At 36.5% G+C, this 16,202-nt stretch overlaps 1 protein-coding gene across 1 annotated transcript in view; it reads right to left on the bottom strand.

Moving 5' to 3' along the window:
- Positions 1–16,202, bottom strand: part of PSD3 (pleckstrin and Sec7 domain containing 3) — a 560,881-nt gene that overhangs the window by 129,193 nt on the left and 415,486 nt on the right.

The raw sequence follows: 16,202 nt of genomic DNA, 5'->3' as shown, positions 1-16,202 counted from the left end.
TTGTTCTAGATCATCCTCCTTTGGTTCAGGAATTATAACTACATTTTAAACAATTGCTTCAACAATACAAGGATTTCTTTGAGGATAAAGAATCTACTCCAGGTTGTAAAACTAAAGGCCTGTGAGTATTTTAAAGATATAGGATTCAAAAGCCAATATATTAACTAGTCCATAACTCAATTTTAAGAGAATAATAGACATTTGAGGAGTGTAAGTGGGATGGAGGATGATGAAATGAAGTTCTGATTTTAATTAAGTTCAAAAGTCAACAAATGTCCCATGTGATGAGGACAAAGGTTCTCAAGTTTCTCCCTAATTGAATGCTTAGGGGATTACTGATGAAATGCCTCTTTACCAAAGTTCTTATTCAATCTAAAGTTGTCCAAATACCAAATCAAGAGAAAAATCATATATTACTTTACTATTTGCAATTCTAACACACACACACACACACACACACACACACACACACACACACACACACACACACACATATATATATGAAATTAGTTAAAGTTCTGGCAGGACTGTCTGAGCAAGTGAAGTAAGTTGCTACCCAAGATGATGTCATGACAAGCCAAAATTCTCTTATTTGCTTCCCTTCCATCCTACATTCAACAAACATTTACTGAGAAGAAATACAAGATAATACCATGACCCAATGTACAAGGCACTACAGCTACGAAGATGAAATATCACCTTGTCCTCAAAAAACTTGTAATCTAGGGGCAGAAAAAAGGATAGAAAATGAGATATGGACACAAATAAACAGAAGGGAAGGTGATAAGGACAAAGAAGTGCAGGGAAAGTTCTAGAAGGGAGAGAGCACTTTTAAGTAGGGGGAATCAGAGAAGATATTTAAGCAGATATAAATGAGCTGGGCTTTAAAGAAAAGGATTCCAACAGTGACCTAGGCACTGGGATACCTAGTATAAATTCATGGAGGTGGGAGGAGTAGCTCAGTTTGGTGAGACTCCAAAGGGCATGAAAGGCCATTATGCAAAGATGGGGCTGAAAAATTACATTGATACCAGATTATGAAGAGCCTTGATTGCCAGGGTAAGGAAATATTATTATTATTGTTATTTTACATGGCAAGCAATGGTGAAACAATGAAAATTTTTTGTTTTGTTCTATAACAGAAATGGAACAGTCAGACCCAGGTATTCAGAAGATTACAGCTATGTAAATGAGTAAAGCAGACACAAGGTTATAAAGTCAAATATATGTAATGGGAGGAAGGTGAAACTTGGAAATCTGGTGGATCAAATATCAATTCAAAGCCTTGCCTGTATCATCTTGGAAAAGTCATTTCTATTCTCTCATCCCTCAACTTCCTCATCTGTAAAATGAAGGTAATGGGTCTTTTCCAGCTCTAAATCTAGGACCTTACAAATCCAATGCATTCTAACTATCTCTTTTTCACATGGAGAGTGTCTTATTATCCAGATCTACCAGAGTATAATAGCTATTCTTCTATTAACAATCACTAACTATTATAACTTTTGTTTTTCCTAGCTAATAAGGGCCCCTCCACTAGTGTTTACTAAGCTTAGAACAGACTTGTTCTGGCTTATTTTCAAGTTAAAAATAAACAAAAAGGAATATTGCAGACTATTTTTAACTGTAGTCATGAAATCAGTCTCTATATATTACAAATCTAAATATTTGCAAACCCATTTAGAGATAAAGTTTCATGCATATAGAAAATACATAGGCATTACCCATTCTGTCCCCCTGTATTTTTCCTCTATAAAACATGAGAGATGATGAAGTCCTAGACTTACAAAAACCTGAAAACCACCCACCATAACTGCAGGCATTGTAGTGACTTCTTGTGGGTTGCCTTTGTTTATAGATTTGACTCCCAGTAGGAGAAATGATTTAACATTCACCTAACAATAATAGGGGAAATATGGCCAGTAACCTAGAAAAACTAGAAAGAAAAGAGTTGAGAGGGCCTTTCATATTAAGCACCCTACATCATTACAGCAGTTTTTTCCAAAATAAAATTAGGTCCTGCTATTGCCAGGTCTTGCAGCAATTGCCATACGGCTTCTGTCATGACAAGTTTGCCTTTCGCATCTTCTCATTAATGAATGTTTACTGAAAACCAAAAAGGAGAATACGTAACTTCTCTGCCTTCTGCCCCCAGATCTTTAATACCTTCACCATGTAGAACCTCTACTGTTTTTAAAATTTTATCTTAGGAATTCAAATCTCAGATCCACTGAGCAAAAATTCTGAGTCCTTAGAAATCTCCGAGTCCAACAACTTCAAGTATTTGTAGAGTTAAGGAACAGAGATCTAAAGGGATTAAGTGATGGGTCCCAGGTAAGAATACTTAATAGCATCATCAAACCTAGAACTGAGCTCAACCCCACATCTCATTTGCTTTTTACCATTTTTGTCATTCAGAGGCTCAATTGCAACTGATGTTTTATGACCCCCATTGTCCACTGCACTTTTGGGAGGAAGCATGGCATTGGGGAGAGATTTTGGAATATGGAAATCCTAAATTGAAATCTTTCTCTTCCTTAAGTTTGGTAACTTTGAGCAATTGCTTAACCTGCTTCATTCAGCCTTACTACATTTTCTCTTCTATAAAATGAGCATAATAATCTTTATGCTACAGAAAAGGAATGATATGAGGTTCAAATAAGAGTCATTTGTGTTTACAATCTTTAAAGTAATACATGGTGAGGTTTGTTTGTTTTTACAAACGTTCTGCTATATATAAAGCATCATGAAGACTTAAAATAAAAAAGAAAAGAAAAGAAAGAGTCCTTTGTCTTCACAATAATAGAAATGTAAGCCTCTCTATCAAGACTAAAAAGTTTCTCATTCATCATGAATTTTACTTGTGCTTTCCTTGTGAAATGCTTTTTACTTACTGTTGCTCATCATCTCTGCCTTCTGGCTTCTATGAATTACTTCACATCTCAGCTGAAGTCCCATCTTTTGCAAGAATACTCTCCCACACCTCCAGACTAATGCCTTTCCTCTGAGATTATCTCCAATTTATCCCATACATCCTATTTGTTCATAGTTGCTTAGCAGATGTCTTCCCCTCCCCTCCCCCACTCCATTAGACTGGAAGCTCCTCAGGGGCAAAGAGTGGAATTTTTTTCCTTCCTTCCTTCCTTCCTTCCTTCCTGCCTGCCTGCCTTCCTTCCTTCCTTCCTTCCTTCCTTCCTTCCTTCCTGCCTGCCTGCCTTCCTTCCTTCCTTCCTGCCTTCCTTCCTGCCTTCCTGCCTTCCTTCCTGCCTTCCTGCCTTCCTCCCTCCCTCCCTCCCTTCCTTCCTTCCTTTTGATTTCCCATGCTTAGCACAATAACTGGCACTTAGTAAGTGCTTAATAAGTGCTCATTGACTTCACTTTTCTGGGAATTAAGTTAATTTCTTGTGTTTCTCATTTGACTTGGAATTAAACTGCTCCCCTCAACAAGTTCCATAAAACAAATAAAGTAGACCAATAAAAAAGACAACTGCTATAATGGAAAGAGTACTGAACAGGAAGGAGTCAGAGGTTCTAGTCCCAGGTATAACATTAATTTGATCTATGATCACAGGAACACCATTTTCTTCTGTAAATCTCTCAGAAAATGCAGGGTGTGAAGTAGAAAATAAATGAAGTCCTTTCACATCCTAAAATTACATTTCGGAATGAAATGAAGAGTTTCCTAATAGCTCTTTGTGCTTGTACAATATCAAATTCTAGAATTTTACTCTTTAAGGAATAGCTTCCTGTGTTTAATTAAAGTCAGTGGAAGGAGGCTGTACATACACCTGATGGTCTACACTGCCACCTCATGGCCAAAAGCATGCTGATCAATTGTTGGATCAACAGCATTAACAAGCTAAAAGTCACAATAAATCTTTTTAATTGTCTGCTTTTCTTTCTTATCAATATTAGCATCTTTCCAAAATATTTAAATATGTACACTATTGACCACTTTGTGCTTTAGAATTATAGATGACCAATTTCAAAGGAAAACCAAGGGAAAGTGATGGCTTCTATTAAAAAAAAAAAAAAAAAAAGATTTTAAAATACTTAAAGATAAATTCCATGTGGAAGATTAAACATTAAGTCAAATTAAGGTGAAGTTACTGAATTTTTAAAAGGCTAACTTATTAAGTCAGAAGGTCTTTGATAATGTGAAATTTCAAGTTTCCTATTGTTTAAAAATCATCAGATCAAGCCAGGCTCTTCAGGTATTTCATTTAAAATGCAGAGAAATGCATTGCTAAGCTTTTGCAATGTTCTCAAGAAAAGAAAATTGTTAAGCACACCAAATGTGAATTTTATTTTGTTTCAATTAAAGTTTTTTAAGAATTTTGAATTTACACAGCAATTTTTTAAAGTTAGGAAATGATGACTAGTTATTATTTATGAGAACCAAAAAAAGAAAGAAAGAAAGAAAACTACACATAATATTTTCAGTAAGAATATCTGAATACAAAACTCCAAAGATGAAAGTTTTATATTTATCAAATGCACTAAGCTTCTTCTAAATACTATGCTCAGACAATTCTATAGAGTCAGACTGAGGCCTGGAGAGATGAAATTAAATAGCCAGGGACACAAAATGAGTTAAGAAGATAACTAAGGACTCTCTAATCATTGTAAAGCATTACTATAGAAGAGTACAGGATTAGACAAAATTAAATATGTAATTAATTTACAAGATTAGCAAGATCAAATTCTTAACTGACCTTTTGGATGCCAATAAATATCTTAATGTCATAAAATGCTGGGAAAGAATGCTAAACTTCCAACCAGTAAACCTGAGTTCAAATTCAAAAACATGCCATTTACTGCTGCTTTCTGTGACCTTAGGTAGGTCACAAACTCACTCTGAGCCTTAGTTTCTTCATCTATAACAAAAGACTCAGACTAGAAAAATCTAAGATTTTTTCTAGATTTAAATTTGTAATCCTGTGAATCAGAATTTAAAATATTTGCATGTCTTAGTATAAATAAATAAGTGAGAATGGACATGCTTTTAGAGTAATACAGTTCCTTTGAAATTTTAGAATAAAATTAGCCAGAGCAAGATTTTGACTAATCTGTCATTTCCTATATGAAGGCAATAGTATTTTTTCCAGATCCTCTTTTATCCGGAGAATCAATTGTAGTATTAAAAACATGGTTTGTGATTTGTTTTTGAAATAGGAACTCATGATAGCAGACCCTCCAACCTCTTTTGCCTAGAAAAAGAGATATAATTCACATCATGTGGAATATGCTATCAGCCTAAAGAATCACCCTCTAGTCTTGTTCACTTGTTAATAGCAATGATCTGAAAACCAAGAGTTTGGACTTCTGTTTTATAGACCCCATACCACACGAAGGTCCATTGTACTTTACAAGGTGGCAGGGGGATGGGGAAGCAGATAATAATTAAATTATTCCATGTGCGCATCTCTGCAGGAACAGAACATGGGGCACACCCTCTGCAAATTCCAAACACAAGTTAAATCATTGCTTTGCATTTAAGAATTACAGAAGAGGGAAAATGAAACACTGGGAAAGCACTGCCTTCAGGAAAGAATAAAACAAATCTCCAACATCTCAGCATTAATGAGCATCTTTAAAATTGCCTGTTTCCTGCTCCCCCTACAGTGGTACCACCCTTGCTGCCTTCCCCAATTCACATTACGGTGGGAGAGAGCAGGCACAGCACCCCTAGAAGTCGCCTAACACAGTTTCAATAGAAAGACAGACATAGCCATGTCATAAGGGATATCTGTGGTATTCACCAAAATGAGCAAATGAGGCTCAGGGCCACATGTGGCCATTAATCTTGGCCATAATACAGGTGTCATTGTCTAAAGGGGAGGAAGAAAACAGAAGGAGTAAGTCATCTGCAACCAATAATATATCCTCCTATATTCACATGCACACAGAGACACAAACCTTCCTTGGCACTTGTTTCTTTGATAACTAAACTTGTACACTGTCTACATGTCATTGAAGGGATGTAGTCTAAAGAGAGAGAGAGAGAGAGAGAGAGAGAGAGAGAGAGAGAGAGAGAGAGAGAGAGAGTGTGTGTGTGTGTGTGTGTGTGTGTGTGTGTGTGTGTCCTGGTATACAGATGGGGCTTGTGAATCTAGACACATGAGACAGGTATGCAATATTTGAGCTTCCTTGGAACACCTCACCTTGAAGGTGGTTCTTGTCCTTCCAACATCACCCTCATCAAGCCCCTTCATCCCAGGAAGCTACATTCCATTGTGATCACTACATCTCTGGCTTTGTAGTTCTAGGAGACCATAAGTCTTATCATTCCATTTTTAAAACCTGTGGAGTAGGAGTGTTTCTGAGCACCCTGTTCACACAGATGGTGGTGGGATGCGTCTCGAGAATATGTTGCATGGAGTAAATGCCCATTTCTCTGTGTAATCACACTCTTTGTATGAACAACAGAAATAATATACTCGTGGCACAGACAACCTGATGGCAATTGCAATAAATACATGCTAAATGATAACACAGCAGTCCTTCTACATATAGAAAAAAATGATAATAAAAAGCTTTTAGTAATAATTCTCTGGCTGATAACTACATACATTCACACACACACACACACACACACACACACACACACACACACACACACACTCACATACACAATCTAGAAGAGCTGCAATCCACTCACATAGCCTTGCTACATGAAAGTAATAAAGCAGAAATAAATGAAAGATAAAGGCACACAATATCTCTATTCTGTTCTAAATGATCTGAAAATACAGTACTCTCAATGCAGCCCTTCATGAGATAAAACCTTAGATTAAAATGTCAACTAACAATCACTCCTAATCATCTCCTGGTTGAGGACTGTTGCATTAATATCCCCAGCAAATAAGCTCTCTCTAAAACTGAATGTAGTAGCCACCCCTTTCTCTTGATTCCTGCTCCTTTCCTCAGCCTCTAGCTCTCTCCCAACTTCAGAGAATTATCCAAAGCAATTTTACCATACCTTGCTAATTCCCCAAGCCTGTCATTCCATATGAACAATTAGCAAAAAGGTATTCTTTAAAAAAAAAATATTTTTCCTCTGTCTGCAAAACCAACAGGAAGGTTTTAGAGTATCTCTCTCTCTCTCTCTCTCTCTCTCTCTCTCTCTCTCTCTCTCTCTCTCTCTCTCTCTCTCTCTCTCTCTCTCTCTCACCTTAGTTTCCTTAGTAGAAAACTCAGAGGAGTTCGAAATTTTCATAGACTTGGACCGGTGGGACTGCCTCCGGATGGAGTCCTCTCTGGAGTATTTCACTGAACCACTGGTTCTCACCCGCACCTTGCTGGTACTCTGAACACTGTTAACTCCAATCATTTCCAAGGTCAAGTGGGGAGGGGGCTTAAAGGACTGAAATTAAAAGGCACTTCCCAAACCTCTGCAGGGAGATAAAGCTGGAGGAAAGCTGTAGTGCGTGTGCCTGTGCAGCCCCAGAATGTAGCAATCAGCGTTTGCTTAAGATGCACCAGTCTGCCTCCCCTAGCATCTTCAACCAGCCTGTTTGCAGCGAGTCTGATTGTTCCAGGCATGGCTCACGTCACGGGCTGCAAGGGGGGGAAAGTAGTCCCACCCCTGCTACTCTTCCGTCTTTTCCACACACAAACACACACAGAACATCAGATTCCACACTGGAACAAACGGCATTCAGCCAGAGCCATTCACGTACATCCCAAATAGCGACACTAATACTCTTCTGAGCTCATTAATGTCAGCAAACACATTCAGATGTCACAAATAAAAGAATTTGGAGTAATCTGTTAGGCACCGTGTGGGATCATGTGGGGGCTGCAATTGAAATATCAAATGAGGTGGGTGGGTGGGGAAGCAACTCAGGGATTTCAAAATGCTCAAACATGGGTCTCTTAAGAATAGACTGCTTACAGTGATAACCCCCTAGTTACCATTCCTTTTCCTGATGCTTACCACATGCTGCTCAGGAGCTGTCCAATTGTCTTAGTGTTCTAGAGAATAAATGAGGTTGAGCTTTAAACATGTTTCCTGTGACTTCAGTGAACTAGACATTTAAATCTATCACAAAACCTAAGTAAGAACAGTGCTGGCTTGCATAGTAACTCTACAATAAAGATGCTACACTAGCTTTCTTTATCAGACCAAAATGAAATTAAAAAAAAAAAATATTAGATTGATTTACATGAACTTTAAGTATGTTTGAGCATCAACTCAGGAAGATTATAAGATTTAGGCCTGGAAGTTTACAGATAAGGCAATCCAAGCCAAGATCAGACAGACAGTAAAGAAAGAAATCAGATCAGAACTCAAGTCCTCTAAGATCTTTCTTTCCACTTCCACAAGAAGGTGACTCAGAAACCTATTAATACAAACTGTGCGTGTTCACAAAGGGATAGAGTAATACTAACAAGCAAATGAATGCAGAACTTTTCTGTGTTTGAGTTTCTAACTTGTTATGACTATAAGACAGGAGAGTGTTGGTGAGGACACATGCTTTTAGAGACAGTGCAATAATTCCTCATTGATTTGGTGACTTCAAGGAGTCATATTCTACAGAAATGAATTTTTTGTTAACAGATGTAGTTGTTATTTTTGGTAAAGGCTTTTGAGTGAAGAGCTCTTTTAAAGTACATTCTTTTGTTCATGAAACATTTGTCTATCATGTGCAAGGTGCCATATTGAATATATTGCATGCATTCCTCTCCTGAAAAAGACTTTGCCAAAACTAATTTTACCTTTGCTGAATAATGAGGCCCATTCCATTTAACAATTCCACATACATAATTATAAATATTAGTTATATTTGAGTAAAATATGTACATTTCATGCATTCTGAATACCTGAAATATGACTGACAATGTATTATCTTCATAGATCCTAATCAATGTATATATCAATTCCTGATGATTCTGAGTACGTTATTAAGTTTCAAAGTACTCAATTGATCAAGGTCAGTAATTATAACTTAAATAGAATGTGCATTCACTAGCATGCTAAACACTACTTAGGTCCTCTTTAAAAAGTTTGAAAATGTATATACTGTTTAAATAAAAAGTAGCAAATCCATTAAAGCCTAAGACCTATAGGGTTGTCTGAAGTTATACGAAAGGCCATCTCTGGATCTTGTATAATTGCATTCACTTTTGATGCCTCTATTCTTTACTCCCTCAATACAGTATTTTACTTCTTGCTGCTATCAATATGGCTATTTCCTGTAGTCTCTTCTTAAGTCACTGATTCTAAATTACTGTGCTCTAGGTAGCTAGATGAATGAATAAATGAATGAATGATACACTTAACATGTACAAATCACTGTACTAAGAACTAGAGATAAACATAGAAAGTAAGACAATCCGTATTCTCCAGAAACTCACAGTCTATTAAGGGAGATAACACATATAGAAAGTTTCAGATTCAATTAAGATGGAAAAGTCCTATGATCTTTAGGGTGCAGTGGCAAAACGGAAATTAATCCCTTTTTGTTAATGTCACTTCACTGATGCTGATCCCTTTGCCAGTGAAAATTATTTTCTTTGTGAGATGTTCCAAAGATGTGCATCTGTAGGCTTCATCTCTACAGGGATTGCTTCCTAGAATGATGGCTGCAGCTGTAGGGTTCATTTCTTTTGGATATCTCCATTAGGTTCTGAATGGAGATGGTTGCAGTGGTGGTAATTTGATTTAGGAGGCACACACCCATCTTTTCCTTGGGGTGCTTGGCTAATTTAATTAGCAGCTGGGTGGCATTTGGCAGGAATGACTGGACCCCACTCCAAAGTAATTACGTCTCCACATAATGATGGTATAGACTGAGCTGGGAGCAGGACCAGTGAAGGCGCTACTCCCAAAACTCCTGGCTGGCAGCTGGTCCACAACTGCTGCTGCTGATAGCCCAGGTGACCAAGAGGGACAAAATATTATCTAAAGTAAAACATTTCCCCTGCCTACCCTGCCTTGTGGGATCTGAAGGTGAGGGCTCAAGGAGATCTCATGTCCATTTAAGAGAGTTTAGAACAGAATAGAGATATTGTGTGCCTTTATCTTTCATTTATTTCTGCTTTATTACTTTCATGTAGCAAGGCTGTGTGAGTGGATTGCAGCTCTTCTAGATTGTGTGTGTGAGTGTGTGTGTGTGAAATGTTTCCTACCTATTAAATATATATATATATAGATAGATAGATAGATAGATAGATAGATAGATAGATTTTTTTGATAATTTTCATAAGTCCTTATTTTCAAGTCCTATTTAATATTCTTTCTAGACCAACAGCTTTAGCTTGACAATGGTCTGGAAGGACTATTATGAAAATTACCAAAATGTGATAAGACGATTGGAGGAGGAAAAATTAGATCTTTACTTAAATATAATTGATTTCCCTTATAATCTATGTCTTTTAGGCATTCCTCTGAGAAGGGGTCTCTAAGTTTACCAGGTTACTAAAAGATATCACACAAAAATTATTATGAAATCCTATTCTGGACCAACATTACTTGCTTTTGAGACATTTGTGAAATGTTTCCTACCTATTAAATATATATATATATATATATATATGTGTAGGAACCAAAAGAGACAAAACACCAGCTCCTAGATAAAAATCACCAGGCACTACTAACTAGCCAGTTACCACAATGAGCTTTGGGTAAATGTCTCTCTTTTTTCGGTTTGGACTTGTGATTTTACTTTAGGGAGCTATCCAGAAGGAAAATCCCTCTACTAATAATAACCACTCAAATGAAGACAGACAGAAACCCAAGAGAATAGGGAAAAAAAAGAAAGAAAGAAAAATAAGGAGACATACGTGTCCCACAAAATAGCAAAGGAGCATTATGATGTACATTGAATTAAAAAACAAAATCAATTCAAAAAAGGGGGTGTGGTGAAAATATTTTTTTCAGTTAAATTAGAAGACTGGATTAGAAGGTTCCTAAATTTATTTCTAGTTCTAACCCTTAATTACATATTACAAGAAAATATTTAATCTGTGACTAAGGTTTGCTTTTATGGCATCAAAACTGCATTCTATGATTTTTCATGATTCTGTTGTTCTTCACTAAGTCTTGGAGACAGACAGAATAAATCCCCCTTCTAGTTTTGTCCTATATTCCTATGTCAAATGGGAATGAAAAACATCCATATGTGTACTCTCCAGAGGTTCCTTTACTTAGCTGAGGGTATTATGGCCCTCTTACTCTCTACCTAGCACTCAACCTTCACTCCCACCACCTCTTCTTGCCCATCTGAATTTTATTCATTCACCAAACCAGCTCAAGTCCCACCTTTTCCAGGGTTCAACCTCATTCTAAATGATTTCTCTTCATCATCAATCTTATTATGATACTAATCCAGAGTATTCAATCCCTCAATTATGTTTTTCTTTCATTATTCTATTTTGTGTGATTCTGCTGTCCCCAACAGACCTGTAATTTGGTTTTTGTTTGTTTTTGATTGTTGTTTTTTTTTTACAGGAAAACTTTGTTTCATTGCTCTCCACTTTACTGCGTTTCACAGATAAGAGTTTTTCATAATAGTTCAAACTTTTTCATTATTATTATATCTCTTATGATGACACGACATTATTGTAATTATTTTTAGATATCACAAACCACACCCATAAGACAATGGATTTAATCAATAAATATTCTGACTGCTTTGCTGAGCAGACATTTCTTTAGCTGTCTCCCTTTCCTCCCTATTCCATGAGACATAATAACACTGAAGAATGTTACATAAACTTAATTGACAAAGCAGTGGCAGAATTTGAGTGAACTGACTTCAATTCTGAAAGTTCTCCTGTGGGTTAAATATTATCAAACAACATCACATGCTACAAAGAAATAATTTGTAAAGGAAGAGTTAATCACATCAGCAACCTACATTGTTATCTTTTTTTTTTTTTTAATTGCCACCTCCACCATCACCACTTTCAATTATCAGCCATCAACATCAAGGCAAGACCCTCCACCAGCAAAAGTAGTACAACTTGTGAAAGTTTCAAGTGATGGTTAACTTTTTTTTTGAACAATAAAGTATTTTTAAATTAAGGTATATATTTATGCCAAAACAATTCTGAAAGGCTGATGATGAAAAGTGCTGTCCAACTACAGAGAAAAAACTGGAACAGCCTGAATGTAGATCAGATATTTTTTCTTTACTTTTTAAATTTTTTTGCTTTGTGTTTTCTTTCACAGTATAACTTACAAGGAAATATGTTTTACATGACTACATATGTATGACTTGTGTCAAATTGCTTGCCTTCTCAATGGGGGAAGGGAGAGGGAAAGAATTTGGAACTTAAAATTTGAAAAAAAGAATGTTAAAATTGTTTTTACATGTAACTGGGGGAAATTTTAAAAAATGCTATAGAACACTATAAACCACTGCTCACCATTACATCATAAACATAACTTCTATATGCATTGAGAAACCAAAAATTTCATGTGACTCACTTTATTGTGATATTTACTTTATTGCAGTGGTCTGAAACAAACCCCACAAGATCTCTGAGGTGTCTCTATAATTTCCCACTGCCATTAATGATTATCAGGTACTTTAAAAGCTGGACAAGAAGATTTGATGGAATTATATATATATATGACATGCAGATGTTCCTCTACTCTGCCTGTGGGAAAATTTTTCATTGGGATCCAAGAAGTCGTTTTTCAATATTTTGTTTACTTTTCAAGAAAATTACTTGCCTTCACAATTTATATTTCATTTTATGCATTTAAAACATATCCTAAGGGGTAGACTGACAAAAGGAGGCCATAATGTAAAATATGTTAAGAACCCCTTTGTCTATGGCAAGGAATCTGCTATTCTACATTCATAAAAAGGGAATGGTCAACAAGGAGAGAGAAGCAGCTGTTTAAAAGCATATAGCAGCATTCTAGCAGAGCACAAGCAGAAAACATAACCAATTTAATCTGCAGGAAGCATATAAGGAGATGTAAGGTAATTGACTGGAATGCAGGGAGCCTGCACTTTCGTTATCCAAAAAGGACAATATTATTTCCCATTGAGGGTAACATTTTTTATATAACCCCCAGACAGACTTCTTCAAGCACACAAAAGACAATCTGGAAAGCTATTGTTACCTTGTCAATCCCAAACTCCCAGCTGTCACAGCTCTTGGAGGCTCCTAGAGTGGGGCAGGAAACTGTCATTTTATACTTAGTGTGGTGGGTGCTTTAGGGATCTCAATAGATTAAAAGATTATTCAGGGCTCTGAGGCCTCCTTCTCCAGTGGTAAAATAATGGAGTTGGATTAGTTCAGCAGTTCCCAAAGTGTGAGATCCTTTCAAGGAGTCTGCAAGGTCAAAACTATTTTCAAATAATGCTAAGATGTTATTTGTCCATTAAAATACTTCTTTTTGCAACTATATATCTATAATAAGGTGGGATATTTTTTCTGTACCAACCAAAAGAACATATCACAACAGACTGAATATAGCAGCAGATAAGAATCTAGCTGTGTTCTATTAAGCCAAACACTAAAGAGCATTGCAAAAATGTATCATTTAAAAATGTAATTCTTCTCACTTTTTTTCTCAGAAAATATGTTTTTCATAAAATAAGTTATTCGTATGACTAATTCATTAACATCTATTACTACTGATGAATTCATAAGTTTTTTTAAAAAATATGACTAATTTTTAAGTTCTCATATAGTAAATGTCAATAGATGAAACCTACTAAAGTTCTTTGGAATTCTCAATAATTTTTGAGACTGAAAAGGGGCCTTGGGACTATTAAGGACTGTCAAGCAATCTCCTGAATTATCTTTTTGAGTTGCCATATTTTCCAGAAACAATGGAGTTCCCAACAGAGAAAGAATGCCCCAATTTTTACAAGTTTCAAAAAGTTGATTACCTATTGACAAGATCAAAGAGTTTTAGGACAGTTGGACAAGATAATTTCTTAGAAATGAACCAAGGATGAGTTAGAGCAGATGAAACCCAGTCATAAGTAGGAAAAGAAGTTTAAGGAAAAGTTATTAAGTAGAGATTTAAGTGTAGGTCTTATCACTGATACATTGTTGGTGGAGTTGTGAAAGAATCCGGCCATTCTGGAGAGCAATTTGGAACTATGCCCAAAAAGTTATCAAACTGTGCATACCCTTTGACACAGCATTGCTGCTATTGGGCTTATATCCCAAAGAAATACTAAAGAGCGGAAAGGGACCTGTATGTGCCAAAATGTTTGTGGCAGCTCTTTTTGTTGTAGCTAGAAACTGGAAGATGAATGGATGTCCATCAATTGGAGAATGGTTGGGTAAATTATGGTATATGAATGTTATGGAATAGTATTGCTCTGTAAGAAATGACCAGCAGGAGGAATACAGAGAGGCTTGGAGAGACATCAACTGATGCTGAGTGAAACGAGCAGAACCAGAAGATCGCTGTACATCTCAATGCTGTATGAAGTATATTCTGATGGAGGTGGAAATCTTCAACATAAAGAAGATCCAACTCACTTCCAGTGGATCAATGATGGACAGAAACAGCTACACCCAGAGAAGGAACACTGGGAAGTGAATGTAAATTGTTAGCACTACTGTCTACCTACCCAGGTTATTTATACCTTCGGAATCTAATACTTAATGTGCAACAAGAAAGTGGTATTTACACACATATATTGTATTTAGGTTATATTGTAACACATGTAAAATGTATGGGATTGCCTGCCATGGGGGGGGGGGGGGGAGGGAGTGGAGGAAGGGGAGGATAATTTGGAAAAATGAATACAAGGGATAATATTATAAAAAAAATTACTCATGCATATATACTGTGGGAAAAAAAATTCTAAAAAAAAAAAAGTGTAGGTCTTATGGATCTCACATTGAGCATGATTTCCACTATATCATGCTGCCTTTCCATACTAAAAAACTACAAGATTCCATGACTGATATCTATGTTTTCCAAAGGTCAACAGTGTCATCATCACACCTGAGTTAAATGGTTTCATTTCTGTGCAATTCAGCTTGACTCTGGGTCACAAGGTGAAAGGCTATACTTTCTACCAACACCTGTCCATCAAAATACCTAAGTATAGCTCAAGACAGCCACCTTGGAGGGCAGTTACTCAAAGCAATATAAAACCACTAGGAGAAAAAAAAAGTGTAGGAAAAGAGCCAACCAATAAAGAAGGGGCTTCTGAAAGACTCTCAAAAGAATTTGAAAGGCTACCCAAAGGCAGAACTGGTTAGAATATGACGAATAACAGATTTAGGCTTAAGATACAGAAAAACTTCCTAGTAAATAAAAAAGACTGTTGAAAATAGTCTGCCCAAGGGAATTTATGAGTTCCCCACAACTAAAAATCTGGAACTAAATAATCATACATCAGGGATTACTGGCTCTAAACAGGGTTCTTGATTAGACATAGTGGAAGCAAATCTTGTCACATAGGTCAAGAATTGTTCCTTAGCTCCTCATGCAGAGTTTTCTCCTGTAACCATCCCCATAAGAAGTTGTTTTCACTATAATACATTTCTTAATTAAAACACACACACACACACACACACACACACACACACACACACACACTCTGCCAATAGAAAAAAATATATGGATTAAATAGGCATCTTCTAGTTGTCATCTTCTAGAGCTTGTCAATATATAATGAAGATCCTGGATTCTAGAAAGCTTTGTTAGCACAGGACAAACTCTGCTAGGGCCTTCAACCAAAAAGGGAAAGTTCTGAGTTTGAGTCAGATGCTAGATTGATGATGAAGATGGAGAAGAACAAGATGAGGAGGAAAAAGAAAGGAGAAGGAGAGAAGAGGAAGAGGAAGAGAGGAAGACAAACAAGAAGAAATATTATTTTATAGTTTATAGTTTACAAAGTGCTTTGAATATATTATCTCATTTGAGCTTCAGAACAGTCTTGAGGAAGAGTATTCCATTTTACAGATAGGGAAACTGAGGTCAAAACAGACCTGCCATGGGACACATAGCTAATAAGAGCTTGAGGCAGAATTCAAATTCAGATTTCCTGATTCAAAGTTCAGAGATCCATCAACTACAAAACCAAGCTGTCCCAGAGGAGCAACACAGTACAAAGGTAAAACTATCTCTAGATGTAGAGTCCTGCTTCAAAGCCTGGTTCTAGTACTTCTTTCTATCCGGGGACTTTAAGCAGGTAACATCCTCCAATGCCTCAGTTTCCCCATCTATAAAATGAAATAATGGGACTAAATGGCTTCTGAGGTAC

The sequence above is a fragment of the Sminthopsis crassicaudata genome, chromosome 2 (genome assembly GCF_048593235.1).
Source record: "Sminthopsis crassicaudata isolate SCR6 chromosome 2, ASM4859323v1, whole genome shotgun sequence".
Classification (NCBI taxonomy): Eukaryota; Metazoa; Chordata; class Mammalia; order Dasyuromorphia; family Dasyuridae; genus Sminthopsis; species Sminthopsis crassicaudata.
Note: the sequence above shows the minus strand (reverse complement) of the source record. Positions and strands in the feature narration are given on the sequence as shown.